This window comes from Artibeus jamaicensis, unplaced genomic scaffold (genome assembly GCF_021234435.1).
Source record: "Artibeus jamaicensis isolate MK-2021 breed Jamaican fruit bat unplaced genomic scaffold, CSHL_Jam_final contig_426, whole genome shotgun sequence".
Classification (NCBI taxonomy): domain Eukaryota; kingdom Metazoa; phylum Chordata; class Mammalia; order Chiroptera; family Phyllostomidae; genus Artibeus; species Artibeus jamaicensis.
The window spans coordinates 7669658-7693589 of NW_026521826.1; positions in this window are offsets into that span (position 1 = coordinate 7669658).

Below are 23932 nucleotides of genomic sequence, written 5' to 3' on the forward strand. Positions count from 1 at the left end.
TGCAACTTTGCATATAAACCTCTTTTGACCATGGCATAGGTACAAAACTTGTTTAAGTTATGTACAGATGAGTATTTGAGACTCATAGACTTCTAAAATGTTGACTCAATATTAAAGTGATCATTATGGATTCAAAATAGTAAAGAAAAATGAGTAGCATTTATTGTTTAATTGAACTGGCAGAAAAGTGTACAAAGGTCTAACTGCCACACGGAGCTAGCAAAACCACTACAGCATAACGGTGGCTTGGGCCACGGGTGGTACACAGGCTACCTGCACAGGAGATGTTATATTTTTAAAAAGGACAATAATAAAAAATATGTTTCTAAAACAATTTAAATTATTCTATCTGCAAACTGAAAAGTTCGATGCATTGCCATCTCTGTAATTTTTTATAAAAAATCAGTTATAAGCAAAGTAGAAAGGTCCCATGTTCTCACACAACTCTGACAGAGAAACTGTCAATGTTAGAAGGAAGAACATTTAAAACTTTGAGTTGGGTATTCCAATTGTATTGGGTGCCAGGCACAGTATTTTTGGAATGGCTGCTTTGGTTTCTGCTGAGAACAAAAATACATGATCTGGGAAAATATTTTTTCTACATTCTCTCATTATGTATTGAGAAGCAAGGAATGTCACCAATCATCATTATGTGGCATTTAATAATGGTGACTAACTAGTACAATAAGTGCTTTTTGAAACTAAGATGTTATTTGAAAAGGATTATTTTTGTGTAGAATATTAATAGCCTGTGAAGTCTTTTTTTCCTGTTTCCAGTTTCTGAACAGATATTATCAACAATGCAAACAGAAATTAGAATGTCTAGTGACACATTGTGATAACTAGCTGAACAATCTAGACATATAAATGCTGTTGTAGTATACTTCTGGCCAAGTGGAAAACAGAATTTCAATACTAATTTGTGAAAAGTAGCTATAAAATTCTAAAAGACTTATAGCAGAGGGAACTTAGAAGAATTATTGAAATAAAACACTATAAGAAAATAATTTCGAAGAGAAAAAAGCATGAATAAAAAATGGAGTGGTATACTGATATTAAATAGATACGGAAGCTTGATGGCAGACTATCCCACAACACTTTTAAACAGTAATTTCCCAATTCTGTCCAGTGCAGAAGAACATAATAGTTTAGATATTACCTGAAAACAATGATTTTCAATTCACATAAAGTAGGCATGAATTGCATTAAAAAACTCAACATATTTCAGTTTACCACAGTTATTCACAATGACTGTAATGTTCTTTTAATGTGGTGATGTGCACTACGTACCCTCTAGAAGAAGACGTAGCAAGTAGCATTTCCCAAACAATTTAAATACAAATTTAAGAGACTAGTGTTCTATAAGCAATTTTTAAAATATGATGTTGCCTTAGAATGTCCATTTCTGAAAATGATAATCATTTTCATTTTATGGACAGAAAAATAAAGTAGAAAGAATAACTGTTCTGTAAATAGATGAGCAAATGATAAAAATAAATAAGAACCACAATATTTAAAGTCTTATCATCTTTTTGTAAGGAGCGTACTGACCTGGTCTAAGATACACATTTCTTGAATATTGTAAAATTTTAACTTCCTATATCTGTAATCACAAAAGGAAAGGAATACATGTAGTAAGTACATATGAATAGGAACCTTAAGAATTTAGACAAAGTTATAAAAACCTCAAATAAAATAACAAAAATCAATGTGAAGTGGAAGCTTTATATTAGCCATCAAAAAACGTATATTGAATGACCCTAAGACAGCAGTCGAGAAGGTGGAAGCCAAGTCCCCTTGCTCTTGCCCCCATCTCAGATTTTTGGTTGATCTTCCACCAATTAACCCCAACAATCAACAGAATCTTAGCAGATATGAAGTTTTTTTAATTAATTTTATTTAGCTATTTTTCAAGTACAGTTTTTTGTCTATTTCTCCCATCCCAGTCTCCCCCGCCCCTTGCTCCCCACCTCCCTCCCATTTCCCCCCCCCTTAGTTCTCGTCCCTGTGTCCTTCCTATTTGTTCCTCCAAATCCCTCCCCCTTTTTCCCCTTAACTTCCCTTCCTTCTCCCCTCTGGTCACTGTCCCTTTGTTCTCTATTTCAGTGTCTTTGTTTTTTTGTGTTTTTTTTTTCTGCTTGCTTGTTTGTTTTGCTGTTTAGCTTCCTGTTAAAGGTGAAATCATATGGTATTTGTCTTTCAGCACCTACATATGAAGTTTTGAAGCCAAAGAGTACAGCAGATCCTTCCTTCCATCCGGTAAGGACATGTTGTAAGTTGAAGGGGAATTACCCTGTGTGTGGAGCCTACCGCAGTGGGGAGACCAAACAGAAATAGCAGACTTGCAGCTCCCCCCTGTCACAGAGCAGGGCTCCCTAGTCCCACACAGGAACCCCCAACCTTAACTGGGAGAGACTTGGGAAGAGACGTGGAGTCGAGGGGACTCAGACTACACACAAACACAGGGAGCACCATGTCTATAATGGTAGCACCACATTGGAGAGCTCCAGATCAGGACTAAATCTCCTAAAATGATCAAGTTGCCACACCTGGCTCTGTCAGAGACGCCAGCAGGGTGCTACCAGCTGTGACCATGAGACACACTTTGCTTTTGGGGGAGGGGGTAGGCACAGAGAACCAGACAGTGACTCAGAACTGTGGTATGGGTACCACATAGAGTCTTTTAAAAAAGGTGGGGGCTGAAAAATGGCTGGGCAAAGAACCTACATGCCACTGCTCCTCCAGCAAAGAGACCAGATTAAAAATACACTTCATTCCCACTGAATTCATCTGGGCAGGGAGTTCAGAGTTGTATAGCAAGGGGTTTGCTAGGCACTGTCTGGCTCAGGTACCCCCAGCAGCAGCATAAAACATATTAACTCAGATTCTTATGGAACTTTCACAAAAAAGGAAAGTGTACTGGGCATTGAAATACATAGCAACATATTTTAAATATTAAAATAATGTGTACGACAATGTATCCACAACAAAACTAATTTGGAAATCAATACTAAAAAAAATAGGAAAAACAGATAAATATTTGTAAATTGAACATCATCTTTTTAAGCAGTCTGTACTCAAAGAAGAAATAACATAAGAAGTTAGAATATGTCAAAATGAATAAAGGCACATTTTTTCAAAATATGGGATGTAGTTTAGGTAGTCCTTCCTCAATAATATTGGCTTTAAGTGCTCAAGCCTTCACCTTAATAAACTACTGAAAGAAGTCCAATTACACCTGAAGTAAAGAGGAGAAAATGATAAATGAAAGATAGAAACAATAAAATAAAAACAAACCAAAAAAAGAGAATGAGTCTAGAGCTGGTTCACTGAAATAGTGAACTAATGTAATAAACTTGGAGATAACGATTTTGTTTCATTTGGATATAAATCCAGAAAGAGAATTGCTGGGTTATATGATAGTTGTATGTCTAACTTCTTGAGAAACGATTGTGCTGTTTTCTGTAACAGTGATTCCACTGTAAGTGGTTCCACCACTTTCCCTCCCCACTCAAGTGCCAGGGTTGCCTTTTCTCTACTGCCTGCCAGCGTTTATCTCTTTTTCATGAAAAAAGCATGCTGACAGATGTCTTATGATATTTCACTGTGCTGTTAATTTTCATAATCCGATGATTAGTGGTATGTCCCTTTTCATGTGCCTTTTGAACATTTATAAGTCTTCCTTTGGGAAATACTATAAAGTCTTTGGCTTAGTTTTTAAATTTATTTATTTATTTATTTTGTCATTAGTTTTTTTATGCATTTTGAATATGAACTTCTTACCAGATGTATGGTTTAAAAATATTTTTTTTCATTTTAGAGTTGTCTCTTCATCTGCTGTTTGCTTCCTTGGTTGTGCAGTTTTTAGTGTGTTGCAATTCCATTTGTTCGTTTTGGCTTTTGTTTCCTGTGCGTGCTTTTGGAGTGTTTAGATTTCTGTTCTTTATTTTTAATTGCAAATATCCAATTGCATGTTCCAGAGTAAAATCAGTTGTATTGTTATTTATAGTAAAATAAAAAAGTCAGCCTTGGATGGTGTGGCTCAGTGGATTGAGCATGGGCCTGTGAAGAAAAGGGTCACCGGTTCCATTCCCAGTCAGGGCACCTGCCTGGGTTGCAGGCCACGTCCCCAGTCCCCAGTAGGGAACACATGAGAGGCAACCACACGATGTTTCTCTCCCACTCTTTCTTCTTCCCTTCCCCTCTCTCTAAAAATAAATAAATAAAATATTTTTAAAAAGTCAATGTTTTCTCCACAGTTTTAGTCTTTAAAGGTCACAATTATTAACAATGCTGTTAATAATACAATTATATTGTTAACAATTATTTCCCTTTCTAGACCTTATATGATATTTAGGAAAAAAAAATATATATATATATATAATGGCAAAACCAAACTATGTACATTTTAAAAGTATACACAGATTTATTGTTGTTGTTATAAAATAGCATGTTTTCACCCCGACTGGTGTAGCTCAGTGGATTGAGCACAGGCCTGTGAAGCAAAGGGTCGCTGGTTCCATTCCCAGTCAGGGCACATGCCTGGGTTGCAGGCCAAATACCCAGTGGGGGCCATGTGAGAGGTAACCACACATTGATGTTTCTTTCCCTCTCTTTCTCCCCCCCTTCCCCTCTCCCTAAAAAATAAATAGGTAAAATATTTAAATAAAATAAAATAAAATAGCAAATTTTCTTTAAGGCTCAATTAAATTTCTGATATTGTGTTAATCCCAATTTTCTTAAATGATTTTGTTTACTTGAACTATATAGCACTAATTGGGCTATGTGGTCTTACAGTGCTTTTGTTTCTTTGTTATTTGTGATGCACAGGACTTGTTTCTTTGAATACAACTGCTTTGAGGACAAATAATTTTTCATAGCTTAACTATTAGCAAAAGCACTTGAAAACTAATTATAAGTTTTCAAAAATAAATACTTATTAATGGCACTAAGAATTAGTTTTAAATTGAAGCTTGCATAAAATTTTGAAATAAATCTCATAAATTAACCACAAAGTCAATGTAAAATAAAGTTGGTTAAATGACAGGATAATCAGTGAAAATATGGGTGACTGCCTACTGGCAATCTGCCTACAGTGTTCCAGAGCACATCAAAACATATGTGAGTACATCAAAACATACATCAAAAACTTCACATGAACTGTACGTTAGCTGCAGACAAGGGTGATAATTTGCAAATGTTTAAGAAGTGTTTAAACATATATCATCAAGTCAAGCAAAGTCAGACATCCCTCATTTAATCATTCATTCTTTACTTGTCCATGAGGTTAACTTTTCTGAGCAAGGAGCATTTTTTTAAATAAGAAATGACTTAACCTATTCTGTGGGAGAATTAAATCAAGCTAATGTTGAAAGTTAAGCAATGAGCAGTTGTATCTTTTCAGCACTCAAAATAGTAGATTAAAATTCAGAGTGACTTCCTAGAGTCATCAGAGCTCATTTCATTTTCATCCTTACAGAAATACAGGTCATGATCCTTTATATGACAGATACATAAGATTCCCAGCATGGAAATAATTCCTCATCATCCTAATATGGTTGTTGGATATGACGGGAAGGGGAGAGGTGACTATAAACTACAGACAAAATGGAAAAGAAATGATTCCGGCATTCTTCTGACTAGGTATATATTGTCCCATCTCAACAGAGGATCTCCCATACAATCTCAAATTATGGAGAGTTCTTCAATGAATGACATAACTATTCCATTCCTTAAGAACTTAACAACTGGCTTTTCAGAAAGAGTGGGAAAAAATGATAAAAGGAATAGTTTTGCACTGTCTGCACAACTTAATACATTTTATCATTTTTATCATCTCTGTCTCCTATAATGATGTTTTTCTTAACGAACCAAACTAAAGAAATGGTCTGTAATACAAATACCAGGTTCAGCAGGAACATTTAATTGCCTTTCATCCTTGCAAATGTATTTCAACAGTCTTGTGATTCAAAGTTACAATTAGAATGCTTATCTTTTATTCTTTCAAAGAGAAGGTCGTATTTCTGACAGGGAGGAACTGTAATGATTTTGCTTTCGTTCTTTTTATTTTTTGTATCTGTAGTATGTGTCACCTCCTACTGACATCTAATTGCAAATAAAATCTCTTTGGAATGCACTATGCTCCAAAAAATTTCATTTGAAAATGGATTTTCACTGATAATTGCTATTATTCAAGAATGGCCAAAACTTTGTATCTGTATTAAAAATATCTTTGATATGAAAAAATTCACTGCAGAATGCCACTTAAAAGATTAATACATGTTGTGCAAGAAATTTAGGCAAGATGGTTAACGTGTCAATCATGTAGCATCTCATTATTTCGTTAATTCATTATCTATGGTTTTATATGTAAGAATTTTTTCAAACAAAAATGTAACACAAAATGAGTCCTTCTTTATGTTTACAGATTTAACTCCTTTATAAAGTGAGTAACCTTCATACTGCACAAAATACATTTCTACCCACAGACTATGTATAAACTGAGGGAGCCAAAGACAATTATTTTCGGGTAACTTCTAAACATTTTAGATCTATGTTTGTTAAAAAAGTTCCTAAGTGATTTTAAAGAAAACTATAAAGTTTGTATAAAGAGAATTATAACATCAGAGTTTTAAAAAAGCATAAAATCCAGAATAAATAAACATGTCAAATTAAATGATCAAGCAAGTAGGTGCTTGATCATTTAATATGAGAGATTATATAGATACTTTTAGAAATGCAAGAAAATATTTACTTTTAAAAGAACTATTTAACAAAATCAGATTAGTAATCCAAGAAGAAAGGCAGGTGAATCGGGAATGTACATGCCATTTTGAGGAACACAGTGAAGCAACAGAATGTTGAGGTTTAGATGGGGAACAAAGGAAGAGAACCCCAGGACAGGTTTTCAGAAAATGAAAAACAATGTATTTAATTGAATATCATGTACGTTGGGGCATTTTGAGTAAAACTAACTAAATTAGAGTAAATTCCTTGTAGAACCTCAGAAACTGACTTTAAAATTTATATGGAAGAACAAACAAACAAGGAATATAACTTTGAACAGGAGGAGACGTCAAGAAATATTTCAGCACAGAAATAGAAAAAGTGACTAATAAAGAATAGAAAATTCAAAAATAGATCTAGGTATATATGAAAGCATAGAAAAATAATAACAATATAAGAAATGGGCCCTGTATGGTGTAGCTCAGTGGATTGAGTGTGGGCCTGCGAACTAAAAGATTGAGGTTCAATTCCCAGTCAGGGTACATGCCTGGGTTGCAGGTCAGTTCCTAGCAGGGGCCAGTTCCCAGCAGGAGTCACATGAAAAGCAACTATACATTGATATTTCTCTCCCTCTCTCCTTCCCTTCCCTTCCCTTCTAAAGACAAATAAATAAAAACAAAATTTAAATTAAAAAAAAAGAAATGGGACTACAGCAATTTCCATTAAGGGAAGGAAACTGACCCATAAATTTTTCCTAATGTATAAAAATTGAAATACTGAAAGCAAAATTATAAAACATTTTGATAAAATGTATGTGAATATATTTATTTTGTCTAGGTAGAAAAAAATTTACACAAAAACAAAAAAACACCACATCATAAAAGAAATTATACATTTGATATTAAAATTAAAAATTTATGGGAGGGAGGTGGGGAGCATGGGGTAGGGGGCTGGGATGGAAGAAAAAGACAAAAAACTGTACTTGAAAAATAACTAAATGAAATTAAAATGTCGATTGATGAAAAAATAAAATTAAAATAAAATTAAAAATTTCTCTAAACAAATAAATCATAAAAACTTGAAAAAGTCCACATAAAAGTCCACATATTTGATTCACATGTGGCAAATGATTAGTGTCTACAACATTTAAACTTATATAAATAGTATAGTATAATATATATGTCCTATTCCTTCTAAGTAATTAAATATTTTTACAAAATTTTTTATCATTATTTAAGAAGCTATTTTATATGTATGCAATATCAAATTCAGTGGTATTTTGAAATTTTTCATCATGCTATTGCTAGACACCAGTTTTAATCAGTCAGTAAACATTTCTACTAAAGGTCTAAGTAATTTGGTTTACAGTCTGATACCATGAATATAACATTAAGATAAATTGCTGATCTGATAGTGCATGGCTCTTTGTGAGATTAATATTCTGCACACTGAAGCCTAAGAACGTGCTGTTAATTTTGGCCTGGAGCTGCAGGAAGGAAAGGGGAGAGCAGGGCACCTAAATGACTGAGATGTTCAAAAGTAGGATGGCAGAGGTCTGGTGTGACTTGATTTTGGTTAGAAACGATGTCTTTTAAAAAAAGGTTTATCTGCGCATACCTTTAAGGAGAGAAAAACTATATATAATTGTATAAATTATAAGATGAAATCACTGATAATTATTACTGTTTTTGTTTATTTTCTTGTTTTTTTTTGTTTGTTACTGAAGATTCACTTTTATTAATGAAAAACTAAAGATATAATCAAAATATTACCCTTACCGTCTTCTGAATGTGAAATTGGAATGTCCAGTAGAATAAATAAAAAGAAATTTACATTGTAATTGGGCCATCTGGATTCTTCTCTCTCCACTGGGTATATGGGGTATTGGAAGATTATATGGCCAGCATTAAAATAGTATATAGATGTTAGTTCATCTATCAAAAGTATTCTAAAGATTTTTTTTGAAAATTCAATCTGGCCAATGGTTTAAGACTAGACAAAGTTAAGGGTTAAACAAGGAGGTAAAAACAAGGGCTGTGGTGAAAGTCAGGTTGAGATGATGATACTCAGCCCAGGGTGAAGGCAGTGGACATAGTAAAAAATGGCCAGAGTCCGCGATGTTGGAGACGATGAATTTTCTCGGATTATGGGTGGATGTTAGAGAAAAAGAGGGCTCAAAAGTTCTGACCGAGGCAACTGGAAGGCTGGTGCTCTCAATAACACAATGGCAGCTGAGAGAAGTTCTCAATGACCCAATACAATTGTCTAATTTAGTATCTTGGTTCTGTCACTCACAATGTGATTTTGAACAAGTTACTTAACATGTTTTGTGTCTCCTTTTTCTTATCTATCAAGAGGAGTTAATGCCCTGACTGGCATGGCTCAGTGGGTTGGGCATCATCCCGCAAACTGGGGAGGTCAGCGGTTTGATTCCTGGTCAGACATGTGCCTCAGCTGAAAGCCAGGTCCCCAATTAGAGGTATGCAAGAGCCAATAGATTGATGCTTCTTTTGGGCATTGATGTTTCACTCTCTCTTTTCCTCCATCCTTTCCCTTCTCTCTAAATATAAATAAATAAATAAAAAATATATATGTATATATTTTAAAAATAAGTTAGTAATATTAGCACATGAAGTCATTGAATCAATAAACTCAAGATAAATAAAAGACTTAAATATAAGTCATGACACCATAAAAGTCCTAGAGGAGAACATAACCAGGAAAATCTCAAATATTCCAGACAGTAATATTTTCACTGATATGTCCCCTAGAACAAAGGATATAAAGGAAAGAATAAACAAATGGAACTTCATCAAAATAAAAAGCTTCTGCATAGCTAAAGAAAACATCAACAAAATGAAAAGGGAATGAACCATATGAAAAAATAAATTTCCACTGATACCTCGGACAAGGGTTTGATCTCCAAAATATATAAAGAACTCACATGACTCCACTTTAGGAAGACAAACATTTCAACTAAAAAATGGGCAAAGGACCTGAACAGACACTTCTCCAAAGAAGATACACAGAGGGCCCAGAGACATAAGAAGGGATATTCAGCATCATTAGCCATTAGAGAGATGCAAATTAAAACCACAGTGAGATACCACTTCATATCACTCAGAATGGCCATCATAAACAAATCAACAAACAAGTGCTGGAGAGGATGTGAAGAAGGGGAACCCTAGTGCACTGTTGGTGGGAATGCAGACTGGTGCAGCCACTGTGGAAAGTAGATGAAATTTCCTCAAAAAACTAAAAATGAAATTGCCTTTTTACCCAGAAAATCCACTGCTGGGATTATACTCTAAGAATCCTGGAACACCAACTCAAAAGAAACTAGCAACTCAATGTTCATAGCAGCACAGTTTGCAATAATCAGGTGCTGGAAACAAACCAAGTGCCCAAAGCAAACCAAGTGCCCTTGAATAAAGGAGTGGATCAAAAACTGTGGTAAATTTACACTATGGTATACTGTGCGGCAAAAAGAAAGAAGGAGCTTCTACCCTTTATGATAGCATGGATGAAACTGGAGAATTTCATGCTAAGTAAAATAAGCCAGGCAGTGACAGAAAAATAGCATATGATCTCATCTATGCTAAGTGGAAGCTAATCAGCAAAACAAAGAAGCAAGCAAAATACAACCAGATACATTGAAATAAAGAACAAACTGACAGTAACCAGAGGGGAGGAGGTGGGAGATAGCAGGGTAAAGAAGGGGAAGAGTCATCAAGGAACATGTATAAAGGACCTATGGACAAAGCCAAAGTGGGGTAGGATTGAGGGTGACAGGTGGTAGTGTATGCAGCAGGATAAAGTGGTGGTAGGAAAATGGAGACAACTATACTTAAATAACAATAAAAGAAAAAGGTAAACATTTTGCCTACAGGGAAAATATGTAAGGCAATCTTTATAATTTTATCTTATTAAAATGCCAGAAATAAGTCACATTTTTTAAAAATCATCAGGGGGAAAATAAAATATATGTAAAGTATTTAGAACGGTGGACAGTACGTAATAAGCACTTAATAGATATTTCTATTATTCTCCTAAATCCAACCTGAGCACAAAGACTTTGGCTAAGATTCCTATGTAGATGGAGAAGTGGTTCTTTGGTCAGACAGGAAGTTCAGATGTCACCAATCACAGGCTCAGGATTACTACATTTGAGTAAAAGTAAGGCACTGAAAGTACTTACTGCTTAATCAAATTGTATGTTTGCTCAACCAACCTAGTAATTGGCTGCCATGAAATTTGCCTCCAAATGGACTGTGACTAAGTGACATCAAAATGAATGGGTTAGTAGCAGGGTTTAGTGGCAGATTTTAATCTCAATGTATTTAACAATGTAACTTCTGAGTTTCCATTCTTGTATTTAAAAACAAAGTAAGTTTGAATGTTGCTTGAAGGTGGACTCCAGTCAGATGAACCTGATTTCCTTTTACGCCTTCACCACTTCCATCTTGTGTGAATTTCAGTTCCTTTATTTGTGAAAGGGGATAACAGTGTTAACAATATCCTGGGATATTTAGCGTATTAAAGAAAGTAGTGTGAATCACAGCATAATGCTAAGAGGATAGTAATTGTTGAGTAAACGCCCTATTATAATGATGATGGTAAGATTTCTGATGATGGTAAGTGGAATCATGGTGCATAGCCATTTATGAATTAGTAACAAAAAATAGACTAGAGGACTTCCACCAAGATGGAGACATAGGTGGAGACGCTGTGCTTTCTCACACAACCAAGTTGAGAGACAACAAAATATTAGCAATAGAAAACATAGTCAGAACACAGAAGATTGAACTTTTTGGAAGTCTGATAACAAATTCTTCCCCCTGACTGGTAAGAGGGGCGAAGCCAGCAGCTGGCAGAGTGGGGTTGCACAGGAAAACTCTGTTAGACGGACCCAGGTGTGTGGATCCCAGGCGTGGGGTTGCAATGGGCAGACCCAGTGAGTGACCCAGTGAGTGACCCAGTTAACAACCCGTGGTCCCCGCGAGGGTACAGGGCAGCGGGTTGACTGTGGTGTGCATTGGTCTGCAGATAGACCAGTGAGGGAGTGGGCGGTGAGAGGGAGCTGAGCGGGCCCCAGTGGCGAGAGGCAGCAGAGGGGGCCACCATTTCCCCACTCTGACCCCGCCCCCACATACAGCATCACAACCCAGTGACCTGGGCAGCCCCACCCTAGTGAACACCTAAGGCCTCGTTCCTCATACTTAACAGGTGGGAACAGACCAAAAATGGCTCAAGAAGATCTCAAAGCCCCAGAGCTCATAAATCTAAATGATGAAGAAATAGCCAAACTTTCAGATGCACAGTTCAAAACACTGGTGATCAGGATGCTCACAGAACTGGTTGATTTTAGTCACAAATTAGAGGAACATATGAAGGTGAAACTAATTGAAATGAAGGGAATTGCACAGGAAACCAATAGTGATGAAAAGGAAACTGGGACTCAAATCAAGGGAGTGAACCAGAAGGAAGAAAAAAATGACCAAACAGAAAAATATGAAGAAACAAGAATTCAAAAAAAATGAGGAGATGCTTAGGAACCTCCAGGACATTTTTAAATGCTCCAACATCTGAATTATAGGGGTACCAGAAGGGGGAAAGGAACAGCACCAGTGAAAAACTTATTTGAACAAATAATAAAGGAGAATTTCCCCATTCTGGCAAAGGAAATAGACTTCCAGGAAATCCAGGAAGCTCAGAGAGTCCCAAAGAACTTGGACCCAAGAAGGAACACACCAAGGCACATCGTCATTATATTAGCCAAGATTAAAATGAAGGAGAGAATCCTAGAAGCAGCAAAAGGTAAGGGGACAGTCACCTACAAAGGAGTTCCCATCAGACTGTCAGTGGATTTCTCAAAAGAGACCTTATTGGCAAGAAGGGGCTGGAAAGAAGTATTCCAAGTCATGAAATCCAAAGACCTACATCCAATATTGCTCTATCCAGCAAAGTGTTCATTTAGAATGGAAGGACAGATAAAGTGCTTCTCAGATAAGATCAAATTCAAGGAGTTCATCATCACCAAGCCCTTATTATATGAAATGTTAAAGGGACTTATCTAAGAAAAAGAAGATAAAAAAGATGAACAGTGAAAGGACAGCAAACTCACAGTTATTAACAACCACACCTAAAACAAAAGCAAACTGAAAGGACAGCTAGATCAGGAGCGGAAACATAGAAATGAAGATCTCTATGGAGGGTTAGCAACATGGGGAGTGAGAGGAGGAGAAGGGGGGAGAAGGTACAGAAAATAAGTAGCATAGACCATAGGTAGAAAATAGACAGGGGGGAGGGCAAGAATAGTATGAGAAATATAGAATCTAAAGAACTTGAGACACATGGTCATAAACTAAAGGGGGGAATGGTGGGGGTGGGGGGTGCAGGGTGGAAGGGAATGAAGGGGGGAATAGAACAACTGTAATGGCATAATCAATAAAATTTAAAAAGAATAAATTTAAAAAATATAAAAAACATGAGGACAGAGGGGTAAGTAAAGAAATATTTAAAAAATAGACTAAAATAATTTTCTATAACATTCCCTACTTATGTTCTAGTACATGTTAAAAGTCCAATAAATAAAGCAAATTATCCATGAGTGTTTAATAATGCAATCAGATTCTATAACCCATGTATAGAGAAAATATTTTAGGGTTTTATGTGGCACTAAATAACATACCCCTAGTTAATTATCCCGTTCTCTTACTAAGAACAATAGCAGGATCAGTTTCATGTAAATGTTAGCATCTTTTAGGACGCTTTCATCTCTGAGGCACTGTAGAAAGTAATGAGATCCCTAAAGAAAGCCTGAAGGGCCTCTAAATAATCAGAAAGGATGAGCTAATCTCTTACGAACAAGTCTTGTAAAATAGCAATTTGTTCATTAATAATAGAAATAAAGCATCTTCACTTGAGGATTAATCCTCATCTTCCATAAAACAAGATCAGCTCCTGTATACACAGGAAAAGAAACAAACCGGGCTATAACTAGTAGAGTAAATCTTGCATTGTACACCAGCATTGATAGTGCTGTAAAAGAAATAAAGAAAAAAATCTCAATAGCATCTTATCTCCTGGAGCGTTTAAAGGTAATCAGCAAAGGAAGAGGGTTTTGCAATGCAATTAGTGGTTGCTGAATTTAGAAAAAGGTTGAGGGAGTATTCTCTATTCAGTTCTTAGTCAATTTTGAGTCAGTGGGATGAATTTTTAAGGGCTGTTTCATTAAGGGGCAATCACAGAAGGTGTTGTTTTCCATGTTAAGATAAGAATCAGAATTATTTTATGCCTCTAGGCAACCCAGCGGGACTCTAAGAGAATGTTCACCAGCATGGCAAATTTATTTGAACTTTTGTGTACCCCCGAACACCTGCAGGACTAGGTTCCTCACATAATAAATGTTTGTGTAACATTTGAATTATACTTATATTTGTCTCTCTGTATGCACTCTATTTGTGTGGCACCCATTATATTTACAAGATAGACAATTATTTCCTTGGGCTTTTACTTACATCACTCTAATGGATGTATGTTAGTGTAGTGTTAACTATTTTGAAGATAGAAGCACTTTATCTATTATCTACTTCTCATTAGTTATCATATTTTTATCTTTTATGTATCCTCTCTCTTTTTACCTATCCATCCATCCTTCAATTTACCCATGCATCCATTACTGTCAATGTATTTATCCATCCATTATTCACCTTATCATATGTATTTTTCATGTATCTATGAGTCTTAAGTAACTGTTTGAAATTATGTGGAAGAATTTGATTTTGGAGACCTGTTTGTTAAACCAACTACACAAAATTCTATGAACCTTACAAATATGCAAAGATGTGAAATAAAGTACATAGTATATTGGGATTGACTCTCTGAAAGTCTTTCACTATTTTTCATAATATCCCAGCCTCTCTATTTTTAAAGACTGAATAGAGGAAAAATTATGTGCCAGATTTTGGTCCAAGATAGTGTCTAATAGGTTCCTGAACTCACCACCTCCCTGGAACACACTGAATCTACAGCTACTCAGGAAGAAATTTTCTCTGAAATAAATCTAAAAATTAGCTGAGCTATTCCCACATATTGGACAAACAAAAATGCTCACATTAAAGAGGTCTTAACACCTCTTTAATTCTTTATTCAATGAATAAGAATCTAGATACCCCAGAGCTTATTTAGGCTGGGCTGAACAATAAGGCTCATCTCCCACATGAGAGACAATTTCATCTAGATTAGGGAAGATGATTGTATTATCTATTATAAAGAAGCTCACACAGAAGCACAAGTTGAAGAAACACAAAAATATGATGCAAACAAAAGAACAAGATAAAATTCTAAACAAATCTTTAATGAAGCAGAGATAACTGATGTCCTAATAAGGAGTCAAAGTAATAGCCATAAAAATGCTCACTTTGGTCAAGATAATAACGCATGAACAAAATGAAAATTTCAACAAAGAATAGAAAGTGTAAGAAAATACCAAACGGAAACCATAGAGCTGAAGAATATAATAACTAAACTGAAAAATCCAGTAGGTCATTCAGTAGCAGACTAGATTGAATGGAAGAAGGCAATAGTCAGGGTAGTAGAATTCATCAAAGTATCAAAAAGAGAAAAAAGAAAAGTAAAAATCAGTAAAGATAGCTTAAGGAACTTATAGAATACCACTGAATAAACTAATATTTTTATTATAACGATCCCAAAAGAACACAAAGAGATGGTAAGAGACCACAAAGGGTGGTAAGCTTATTCAAAGAAGTAATAGCTGAAAACTTCCCTATCCTGGGAAAGAAACCAACATCCTGACCAGAAAGCTCAGAAAGTTCCAAACAAGATGAATCCAAAGAGAATCACACAAAGACATGCTATAATAAAATTGTCAAAAATTAAAGACTAGGTGAAAATCTTAAAAGAAACAAGTGGATAACAACTTGGGAGAACCCCTGTAAGACTATAAGCGGATTTTTCCACAAAAACTGTGCAGGTCAAAGGGGAGAAGCTCAAATGTTTAAAAAGTGCTGGGAAAAAAACCCTGCCAAACACAAATATTCTAACCAGAATTGAAAGAGTTTTCATTCTTCAAAATTGAAAGAGATTTCCAGACAAGCAATGTTCCCTATTAGGGACTTATTCAAGATAAAGCAAAAGAATGCTAACTGGCAACAGGAAAACATAAAAATATAAATATCACAGGTAAAAATAAAATATAGTTAAATGTAGAATGCTCTAAAGTTGTAATGACACAGGTAAATCACTTATTAATTTATTATAAAGGTTAAAATATAAAATAATAAAAATAACTATGCCTATAATAATTTATGAATAGACACAAAAGACAAAAAGATGTAAATTGTTACACAGACAACATATAATTTGGGTGAGGAGGAGAATAAAAATGTAGAGCTTTATATGCATTCAAAGATAAGTTATTATAAGCTTAAAATAGACTGTGAAAAATATATGTTTTATGAAAGCCTCAAGGGAACCACAAAACAAAAATTTATACCAGATACGCAAAAGATAAAGAAAACTAACAATACTACCATCAAAAATATCATAAAATCACAGAGAAAGAGGCCAAAAAGGAAAAAAAAACAAAAGAATTACAAAACAGCCAGAAAACGATGAACAAAATGGAAATTGTAAGTCCACACCTATCAATAATTATTGGGTAGGCCAAAAAGTCTATTTAGTTTTTTTCCATAAAATGAGAACATTTTCATTTTCACCAATAACTTGATTGATTTAGATATTTTGTATATGTAGGCTATCTCCTGCATGGTATATACTAATTGTTCTCAATCAGTGTCTCAGTTCAGTCTCTATCAGCTACAACTCTTCTACCTAACCAGTGAGCATCGTCCAGCAAGAATCTATCTCCAGCATGAAACTTTGCAAACCACTTTTGACATGTTCTACTAGTCAAAGCACCTTCTCCACACACTGTGAAAAAGATTTTTGTGTTTTGGTTGCATTTCTACCTTCCTTGAAGTAATAAATCATAATATGCTGAAAACGTTGCATATTTTCTTTCATCTTCAATATTAAAATGGCTACACAAAAATTCACCAGTTTTGATGTTTTTTTTAAATGTATGCTGATATGACAGCTGTCACAATACAATCCAACAAAATTGTATTGTAACAAGTCAAGTTAAAGACAATTGTTTCAAGTCAAGTTAAAAACTAAGTTCTACTAGAGCCATCTTATAGGGAAAAAAATCTTTCTGGCCAACCCAATACTTTACGTGTAAATGGATTAAATTCTCCCACCAAAAGGCACAGAGCAGATAAAAATACAAGGCCCAACTATTTGCTACCTATGAGACTCACTTCATTTTTAAGAAAACACAGAGACTGAAAGTGAAATGGTAGGAAAAGACATCCCATGATAATGGAAACCAAAATCAAAGAGAGCAGCAATACTTAAACAATACTTATATCAGACAAAATAGACTCTATGTCAACACCTAAACCTGTGACAAGAAGCTTATTATAATAATAAAGGAATCAAGTGAACAAAAGGACATAACATTTCTAAATATTTATGCATGTATCACAGGAGCACCTAAATATATAAAGCAAATAAATATTAACATACCTGCAGGGAAAACTTGTAATACAATAATAGCTGAGGATTTCAATTTCTCACTTTCAACAATGCATAGGTCCATCAAGACAAAAATCAATAAGGAAACATTGTACTGAAACAACACTGAGACCAGATACCTTTAACAGACATCTACCGAATGAACACTTCATCCAACAGCGCAGGAAATGCCTTCTTCTCAAGCACTCATGGTATATTCACCATTAAGAAGACTGAATCATATCAGACATCCTTTCCAAACATAATGGTATAAAACTAATAATCAATGACAAGGTAAAAACTGGAAAGTTCAGGAATATGTGGAGATTAAATAACATGTTACTCAAAAACCAATGAGTCAAAAAATCACAGAGAAAAAATAATAATCTTTCTAATAGTAAACCCATTATCTCTCTGGCCAGAGGTAAAAAGGACACCATAGCCTCTGTGAGATAAGAGGGAATAATAGTAAGGGGGAGCCCAGATATTGGGAGTTCCATATAGGAAAACCCAAATTTATAGCTGACCCTGGTCTCTGAGCATATAGTGACAATTCTAGCAGCAGAACTAAAAATAAAATAATTTAACCAAAATTTGAGCTAAGGTCCAAGAGACAAAATTTGGAGTTTATTCTTGACATCTAGTGTTAAGCAATAACCTATGCTTTTCATTTTAAAAATGGCTATCCAGTGGGCCTCATACCACTTACTAAAAAGATTATGTTTACTTCAATGATGTGATATTCCACTTATATTATTTGTTATATTTGCATACGTATGTGAATCAGTTTCTGGGGATTCTATTCTGTTCCACTAGTCATCTACCCATTTATGCTCCACTACTATTCTTTCTTAATTATAAGAGTTTATAGTACGTTTTAAAATCCAATTGGGCTATTGCCCTTTGGACTTTTTTCCTTTTTCAGTAATTTTTCTGGCTTTTTTTTTTTGCATGTTTATTTTTCTATATGAACTTTAGCATCAACTTGTTTAGCCCCATAAAGAAAGTCTGTTTGCATTTTTATTGGAATTGCACTAAATTAATTACATAGGGAGAACTGACATAGTGGTAATGCTGAGTTATCTTAATTTAGAACCAGGAGTGTCTACTCATTTGTTTATAGCTGATATTCAGGAGTATTTAAAGTTATGCCAACACCTAAACAAGTAGATTTTTCACAGTTCTTAATAAATTTATCCCTAAGTATTTGGTAATTTTTATGGATACTGTAAGTGGGCTTTTTCCAGGTTTTAATATTTTATTTAGTATATTTGCATCTATATTAAAAAAATTTTTAAACAATTATAAAATGTTTCTTCATTTTCAAACTCTGAAGGAATTTACAGCATAGTGTTAAATAATAAGTTTGGTGGAATTTCTCTTTGAGAACATTTGAAATTCTGTTTCTATTTGGATTTTTCAGAGACAAAAAAGTGTGTGTGTATGTGTGTTTGAAGAGGGGATGATTTATTATACATTAAAGATTTGCTCTATGATATTCTGGAGGTTGACAAATATATAATCTATAGCTTAGTTTAGCAGGTTGAAGAACCAGGCAAGAGTTGATGTTGCAGTTCAAATCCAAATGCCATCTACCGGCAGAATTCCCTCTTTTTGGTAGTGGTGGATGGTAGGTCAGTCTTTTTTTCTCTCCAGGCCTTCAACAGATTGGCTAGGCCCACTCCTATCACACAGGATAATCTGCTTTGCTCAAAGTCTACTGATGTACATGTTAATCTCTTTCTTAAAAAAAAAATACCTTCATGGAAACATCGAGGATAATGTTTGACCAAACGTGGTACCATGGCCTAGAGAAATTGACATATAAAATTAATAATAACACAGTCTTTTCTGTATTTTTGATGCATGTATTTCTTCCTTTTTTCTTTTTTATTGAATTTATTGGGTGACATTGGCCATTAAAATTATATAGGTTTCAGGTGTACAATTCTATAATACATCATCTATGTATTGTACTCTGTTCGCCACCCTAAATCAAGTCTCCTTTCATCACCATTTATCCTTTTTATACCTTCTTCTACTTCCCTCATGGAAAAAGGTAGGTTCAAACTCTCTATCTCTAGTGGGATTACTCCAGGTTTTCAAATGCACTTGGTTACAGATTTGCAAACTACTGTCCTAGGTATTTTTTTAAATGCCTTCTGTTTCAATTAGTATCTCCTTCTCATCTTTTGTAGTTTTGTGTATTAGATCTTCTTGCTTTTTATAACTGATCAAGTAATATCTATAATTTTTTGTTTTGTTAATAGCCACCTATTGTTAGTGTACTTTAATGTATGTTTTCTTTTATCTTCTACAGTTTTGCTTCATAAGTACTGATATTTTTCACAGATATTCATGTCATAATGAATTGTGGATTTTAGCATTACAAATTGTCTTTATCATGTTAATGCTTTTGGTATTGATTGTACTTGGTCTGATTTAAGGATTACAACACCTAATTTTTTTACTGTTCCCATTTGTTTGAATATAATTTTCCAATTACTTATTTTTAGCCTTACTGAATTACTTAGTTTGGGTGTATCTTTTATTTATAGCAGGTAGCTGATTTTCACTTTGTAAATCAAATTGGAAATATTTCTTATTTTCAATTAATAAGTATAAACTTATAATTTTGTTTTTGGATTTGAGGTAATATAAGAATCCTTGTTTATTTGTTTATTCTTTTAGAACTAAAGTCCAGTTTCTTTGTGTTTTTATTATTTTGTGGTAAAGGAGGTGTTTGGTGTCCATCAATATTTTGGTTGTTTTTTGTCCTGGTAGGACTCTAAATTTTTTCCTTTTGCTGTGTTTATTTTATCACATGACTGATATAAGGGGGCTTTTCTTTTATTTGCTGTTTTCTCTGCTAATTGTCCCTTTAAAAAGTAGAACCAGAGATATGGAAATAAAGAACAAACTGATAGTGACCAGAGAGTGGGGAGGGAGATAATGGGGAAAAAGGGGGAAGGATCAAGTCAAGGAATGTGTATAAAGGACCCATGGACAAAAATAATGGCGGGTGGGGCAATGATTGAATGTGGAAGATGGGTATGGGTAGGGTGAGGGAGAGTACTGGGGGGAAATGGAGACAACTGTAATTAAACAAAAATTTTTAAAAATAATCATAAAAAAAACTGGCACTCAAATCCCTCATAATTGAAAGACCCATCCTGTAATTAGGCTCTCATTTATAAAGATACACTAATTGCCAGTTAGAGTGGACTTTCTCTTTCTGTGGGTTATAGAGTAATTTTAGACCAGATGTTAGCTCTTTGCGGCTCTTCCCTATCACTTCCCTTGGAAATCTCTTGCTTGCTATGACAGCTTGCAGGAAGTATGTGAAAAAATGCTTTCAGTGGTTTGGTGGGTTTCCCCCCCATTTTTATTAACAGTTATTTTGAATCTTTGCCATTCTCTATCTATCCTTTTTGTTAGTGGCATTTGCTTGTGTGTAGAGGCACAAATTTAGGTGGCAACTTTTCTTCAGGTACCTAGAAGTCAGTAATGTATTTTTAGTATTTTATGTTATGCTGTCTATAGACTTAATTGTACATTTTCAAAATAGTTTTTAGTGGGTTCAAGACTCACAATATGCATCCTTAACGTAGTTTCTTTGCAGTCAATGTTGTTTCATTGCACATTCCACATACAATACGACCCATGTTTTATCTGACACTCTACATTCCTTATGTTATTACGTTTGATGTTTTCCTCTCCAAATTTACACCCCATCACAAATAACACATCCTATATTTACTTATCTCACTCCATCATTTTCTTATTTTATCTTATAATTTATCTCTATGTATATTATAAAATCTACCTTTAAATTTTATTAGTTTGGATTTAAACCACTTCTCTTTTAAAAAAACTTATATGTCAGAAACATAATAATACATTTTCTTGTACATTTACTTGTGCTCTTCATGAATTCTTATAACGTCGTTTTTTATCTGATATTACCTACTTTCTCCTTGGATATTTTTAGCATTACCTATATATAATGCATTTCTGTTATCAATTAATTGTCTTAGAATTTGTTAATCTAAAAATGTATTTTTTATCCTGTTTCTGATTGATATTATTATTGAGTATAGAAGTTGAAGTTTACAGATTTTTTTCTCTTTATTTCAGCACTTAAAATCTCATTAGTTTTCTTCTTCTTCATTTTTTGTTGTTGTTGTTCTGGTTTGTTTGTTAATGATGTGATGCAGACTCTGGCCAGCAGGTTCCGTGCCTTGTGGCTGCAATGAACAAATTCACATGGACTACAGAAGTCCTGTGGAGAAAAAGGGATGGCATGGCCACTCTCTGAGTGAGAGAGGACCTTGACTCCTGCCTGGACAGGCTTTTATTGCTTTACTCAGTACATTACATTGAGAATGGTCTCAATTTACTATGCATAGGTGCCCTTTAGGTGATTAACTTTTACAGATAACAAAGGAGAATTTGCTAATTACTACGAAAAAAGGGATATTTGCAAATGCAAAGAAAGAAGTTGTTAAACTTGTTACACTCCATCCTTGGGAGGTTTAGCATAGATTTTAGGAAGTTACTTTAAAGACACGCAGTAAACATTTGCTGCCTCAATTCAGGGTGAGGGAATTTTACCAAAAAGCCAGCCTCAAAGCAGCCTAGGTACAATGCAGGCCTGGTTCCCCATGGGAAAACCAACTGGTGGGCCTGGGTTCCTATTTGCCGACTCCCTCCCCTCCAGTTTTCCAAATCAGTGGCTGGGCTACATTTGCCATGCCATGCGGAATGGTTCTTTATAATGATGAGAAGTCAGGCATCATTTTTTATTTCTTCTTCAGTATGTAATGTGTCCTTATTCCCTTCCTGCTTTCAAAGTATCCTCTTTCTTTGGTTTCAGTAGGGTTTCCCATTAAATTCTTCCACTGGGGCTGGAAATGAGCACCACATGGCATCCTTTCTCACCACTCACATATCTAGGTGTAGTTTTACATATATTTATAAATCCTTCACTTACATGTACTTTATTTTGTATGTTGATAGGTGATTTGTGAAAATCTCAATCTGTTTCTCAAGCTTTAATTGGACTGAATTTGTAATTTCTCTCTCCCCATGGAGTTAGTGACTCCTTGGTTTTCAACTTTTTTAGTGAAGTTCTAGAGTAGATCTTAGTTGATAGCATGGTCCTTATTCCAAAATACAGTCTTCATGATGTCTCAGTTGAATGCTCAAGGTGCTAAGGAGGTGTAAAGGTGATGTCTCCACTCTCTGTGGATTGGAACAGCAAGATCTCAAGCAGTTATCTATGTTTCCTGGTGCCTCAACCTTATGACAGCTGGTCAGTCTTGGGTAACTTCACTTGTGTTTGTGTAGCCCATTTTTCGGCCAAGTACTCCTGGGACCCTCACAGTAGCTTCTGGGCATCTCCTCTTTGCAGTTGCTTCTGTGCTGTTTCCTTGCTTACCAGAGTCCAAACGTTTAAGCTCCTCCAATTCTGACCTATTCCTCCTTCACACAGTTGCAACACTGGCCACAGATTGGACTCCAGCTTGATGCCTCATCTTCAGGAAGCTTTCCTCTGACAAAGAGCCAGGGCAATGTTGGCTTACCTCAGGACATTCCTTCTTCCAGAAATTACATTCTTGCACAGACAACTGTCTAGTGCTGAAGAGACAGTTGTTTTGTATATTTTGCCTAATTTTATGTTTGTCTATAATGAATAGCAGGGTCTGCCATAACTAGTTGTATAAGTCATGTTTTAAATAATATAAAAAATGTAAGTTATATCAATGTTGGAAATAACAGTCTTTAGGTCTATAAAACTTATAGAAAGTTTTGTTTTCCAAAGTTTTTAAGTCAACTTTTATTTCTGAAAACTGGCTTTGTTCTGCATAGTGTGTCAAGAATTGGAGATCAAGAGATTTTAAAAAAGTGAAAAACGGCATGGTCCCTAATCTTATGTGATTTACACACATGAGGAATAACAAATAATAAGCAAAAGACTAATATTCAGATCTTTGCAAACTGCTGGGAGGGAAGAATACATCTTTAGGTAGGAATATTTAAAACCTGACCTAATAATTCTGTAATAGTCAACAATACTTTTGAAGAAATTATATGTGGGATAGTTATATATAAACTAATAACAGGAAATAGCTAGTTCAGACTGTAGGTGGAGCATTCCAGACAGAAAAACACAAGCTAATAACCTAAGGCACAAGAGAGAAAAGTCATTTTTTAACAAGGATTTTAGAAAAGTCCACTGTGTCTGAGCTGAAAAGAACATGGTGGGGACTGGATAAGAAGACATGGCAGGTGTGAACAGGAACCAGACGATCCCAGGCCCATCAATCACATCACTGCTGTCTCCACTGTCAGATTTTCCACTTCCACCCACTTTTGTTTTCTTCCTTCAAAGTGTTATTTTGAGTACTAAACATATTTACTTAATGCTACACAGTGAGCAGTTTTAATTCTTATATTTTAAAGTCATGGGTCCCAGCAAAGGAACTGGAATCCTCACGACTTAACAAAGCTGCTTCACAAGTAAACAAACTAGGAGAAATGGTGTCTTACTAGATGTGGGTTTAGCAGTGGGAAGCATGAGAATCCTCCATCTGGTTCTTCATCT